The sequence below is a fragment of the Penaeus japonicus genome, unplaced genomic scaffold (genome assembly GCF_977035675.1).
Source record: "Penaeus japonicus unplaced genomic scaffold, GWHDUDI00000001_assembly GWHDUDI00000028, whole genome shotgun sequence".
Lineage (NCBI taxonomy): Eukaryota > Metazoa > Arthropoda > Malacostraca > Decapoda > Penaeidae > Penaeus > Penaeus japonicus.
The window spans coordinates 27,634,486-27,639,485 of NW_028234430.1; positions in this window are offsets into that span (position 1 = coordinate 27,634,486).

A 5,000-nucleotide genomic window follows, 5' to 3' on the forward strand; every position below is an offset into this window, starting at 1 on the left:
CTGATCCAATCACCCAATCTCATACTTCCTGATCCAATCACCCAATCTCATACTTCCTGATCCAATCACCCAATCTCATGCTACCTCATCCAATCACCCAATCTCATACTTCCTGATCCAATCACCCAATCTCGTGCTTCCTGCTCCAATCACCCAATCTCGTGCTTCCTCATCCAATCACCCAATCTCGTGCTTCCTCATCCAATCACCCAATCTCGTGCTTCCTCATCCAATCACCCAATCTCGTGCTTCCTCATCCAATCACCCAATCTCGTGCTTCCTCATCCAATCACCCAATCTCGTGCTTCCTCATCCAATCACCCAATCTCATACTTCCTCATCCAATCACCCAATCTCATGCTTCCTGATCCAATCACCCAATCTCGTGCTTCCTCATCCAATCACCCAATCTCGTGCTTCCTGATCCAATCACCCAATCTCCTGCTTCCTGATCCAATCACCCAATCTCATACTTCCTGATCCAATCACCCAATCTCGTGCTTCCTCATCCAATCACCCAATCTCGTGCTTCCTCATCCAATCACCCAATCTCGTGCTTCCTGCTCCAATCACCCAATCTCGTGCTTCCTGATCCAATCACCCAATCTCATACTTCCTCATCCAATCACCCAATCTCGTGCTTCCTGCTCCAATCACCCAATCTCGTGCTTCCTGCTCCAATCACCCAATCTCGTGCTTCCTGATCCAATCACCCAATCTCATACTTCCTCATCCAATCACCCAATCTCATGCTTCCTCACCCAATCACCCAATCTCGTGCTTCCTGATCCAATCACCCAATCTCGTGCTTCCTGCTCCAATCACCCAATCTCATGCTTCCTGATCCAATCACCCAATCTCGTGCTTCCTGATCCAATCACCCAATCTCATACTTCCTGATCCAATCACCCAATCTCATACTTCCTCATCCAATCACCCAATCTCATACTTCCTCATCCAATCACCCAATCTCATACTTCCTCATCCAATCACCCAATCTCATACTTCCTGATCCAATCACCCAATCTCATACTTCCTGATCCAATCACCCAATCTCATGCTTCCTGATCCAATCACCCAATCTCATACTTCCTCATCCAATCACCCAATCTCATACTTCCTCATCCAATCACCCAATCTCATACTTCCTGATCCAATCACCCAATCTCATACTTCCTGATCCAATCACCCAATCTCATGCTTCCTGATCCAATCACCCAATCTCATACTTCCTGATCCAATCACCCAATCTCCTGCTTCCTGATCCAATCACCCAATCTCGTGCTTCCTCATCCAATCACCCAATCTCGTGCTTCCTGCTCCAATCACCCAATCTCGTGCTTCCTGATCCAATCACCCAATCTCATACTTCCTCATCCAATCACCAAATCTCGTGCTTCCTGCTCCAATCACCCAATCTCGTGCTTCCTGCTCCAATCACCCAATCTCGTGCTTCCTGATCCAATCACCCAATCTCATACTTCCTCATCCAATCACCCAATCTCATGCTTCCTCACCCAATCACCCAATCTCGTGCTTCCTGATCCAATCACCCAATCTCGTGCTTCCTGCTCCAATCACCCAATCTCATGCTTCCTGATCCAATCACCCAATCTCGTGCTTCCTGATCCAATCACCAAATCTCATACTTCCTCATCCAATCACCCAATCTCATACTTCCTCATCCAATCACCCAATCTCATACTTCCTGATCCAATCACCCAATCTCATACTTCCTGATCCAATCACCCAATCTCATGCTTCCTGATCCAATCACCCAATCTCATACTTCCTCATCCAATCACCCAATCTCATACTTCCTCATCCAATCACCCAATCTCATACTTCCTCATCCAATCACCCAATCTCATACTTCCTGATCCAATCACCCAATCTCATACTTCCTGATCCAATCACCCAATCTCATGCTTCCTGATCCAATCACCCAATCTCATACTTCCTCATCCAATCACCCAATCTCATACTTCCTCATCCAATCACCCAATCTCATGCTTCCTCACCCAATCACCCAATCTCGTGCTTCCTGATCCAATCACCCAATCTCGTGCTTCCTGCTCCAATCACCCAATCTCATGCTTCCTGATCCAATCACCCAATCTCGTGCTTCCTGATCCAATCACCCAATCTCATACTTCCTGATCCAATCACCCAATCTCATACTTCCTCATCCAATCACCCAATCTCATACTTCCTCATCCAATCACCCAATCTCATACTTCCTGATCCAATCACCCAATCTCATACTTCCTGATCCAATCACCCAATCTCATGCTTCCTGATCCAATCACCCAATCTCATACTTCCTCATCCAATCACCCAATCTCATACTTCCTCATCCAATCACCCAATCTCATACTTCCTGATCCAATCACCCAATCTCATGCTTCCTGATCCAATCACCCAATCTCATACTTCCTCATCCAATCACCCAATCTCATACTTCCTGATCCAATCACCCAATCTCATACTTCCTCATCCAATCACCCAATCTCATGCTTCCTGATCCAATCACCCAATCTCATACTTCCTCATCCAATCACCCAATCTCATACTTCCTCATCCAATCACCCAATCTCATACTTCCTGATCCAATCACCCAATCTCATACTTCCTCATCCAATAACCCAATCTCATACTTCCTCATCCAATCACCCAATCTCATACTTCCTGATCCAATCACCCAATCTCATACTTCCTCATCCAATCACCCAATCTCATACTTCCTCATCCAATCACCCAATCTCGTACTTCCTGATCCAATCACCCAATCTCATGCTACCTCATCCAATCACCCAATCTCGTGCTTCCTGATCCAATCACCCAATCTCGTGCTTCCTGATCCAATCACCCAATCTCATGCTTCCTCATCAAATCACCCAATCTCGTACTTCCTGATCCAATCACCCAATCTCATGCTACCTCATCCAATCACCCAATCTCATGCTTCCTGATCCAATCACCCAATCTCATACTTCCTGATCCAATCACCCAATCTCATGCTACCTCATCCAATCACCCAATCTCATACTTCCTGATCCAATCACCCAATCTCGTGCTTCCTGCTCCAATCACCCAATCTCATGCTTCCTCATCCAATCACCCAATCACATGCTTCCTCATCCAATCACCCAATCTCGTACTTCCTGATCCAATCACCCAATCTCGTGCTTCCTCATCCAATCACCCAATCTCGTGCTTCCTCATCCAATCACCCAATCTCGTGCTTCCTGATCCAATCACCCAATCTCCTGCTTCCTGATCCAATCACCCAATCTCATACTTCCTGATCCAATCACCCAATCTCATACTTCCTCATCCAATCACCCAATCTCGTGCTTCCTGATCCAATCACCCAATCTCATGCTACCTCATCCAATCACCCAATCTCATGCTTCCTGATCCAATCACCCAATCTCATACTTCCTGATCCAATCACCCAATCTCATACTTCCTCATCCAATCACCCAATCTCGTGCTTCCTGATCCAATCACCCAATCTCATGTTACCTCATCCAATCACCCAATCTCATGCTTCCTGATCCAATCACCCAATCTCATACTTCCTCATCCAATCACCCAATCTCGTGCTTCCTGATCCAATCACCCAATCTCATGCTACCTCATCCAATCACCCAATCTCATGCTTCCTGATCCAATCACCCAATCTCATATTTCCTGATCCAATCACCCAATCTCGTGCTTCCTCATCCAATCACCCAATCTCATACTTCCTGATCCAATCACCCAATCTCCTGCTTCCTGATCCAATCACCCAATCTCATACTTCCTGATCCAATCACCCAATCTCATACTTCCTCATCCAATCACCCAATCTCCTGCTTCCTGATCCAATCACCCAATCTCATGCTACCTCATCCAATCACCCAATCTCATGCTTCCTGATCCAATCACCCAATCTCGTACTTCCTGATCCAATCACCCAATCTCATGCTACCTCATCCAATCACCCAATCTCGTGCTTCCTGATCCAATCACCCAATCTCGTGCTTCCTGATCCAATCACCCAATCTCGTGCTTCCTCATCCAATCACCCAATCTCGTGCTTCCTCATCCAATCACCCAATCTCGTGCTTCCTGATCCAATCACCCAATCTCGTGCTTCCTGATCCAATCACCCAATCTCGTGCTTCCTCATCCAATCACCCAATCTCATGCTTCCTGATCCAATCACCCAATCTCATGCTTCCTGATCCAATCACCCAATCTCGTGCTTCCTGATCCAATCACCCAATCTCGTGCTTCCTCATCCAATCACCCAATCTCATACTTCCTGATCCAATCACCCAATCTCATGCTACCTCATCCAATCACCCAATCTCGTGCTTCCTGATCCAATCACCCAATCTCGTGCTTCCTGATCCAATCACCCAATCTCATGCTTCCTGATCCAATCACCCAATCTCCTGCTTCCTGATCCAATCACCCAATCTCGTGCTTCCTGATCCAATCACCCAATCTCGTGCTTCCTCATCCAATCACCCAATCTCATACTTCCTGATCCAATCACCCAATCTCCTGCTTCCTGATCCAATCACCCAATCTCATACTTCCTGATCCAATCACCCAATCTCATACTTCCTCATCCAATCTCCCAATCTCGTACTTCCTGATCCAATCACCCAATCTCATGCTACCTCATCCAATCACCCAATCTCGTGCTTCCTGATCCAATCACCCAATCTCGTGCTTCCTGATCCAATCACCCAATCTCATGCTTCCTGATCCAATCACCCAATCTCATGCTACCTCATCCAATCACCCAATCTCGTACTTCCTGATTCAATCACCCAATCTCGTGCTTCCTCATCCAATCACCCAATCTCATGCTCCCTCATCCAATCACCCAATCTCGTGCTTCCTGATCCAATCACCCAATCTCATACTTCCTGATCCAATCACCCAATCTCGTGCTTCCTGATCCAATCACCCAATCTCGTGCTTCCTGATCCAATCACCCA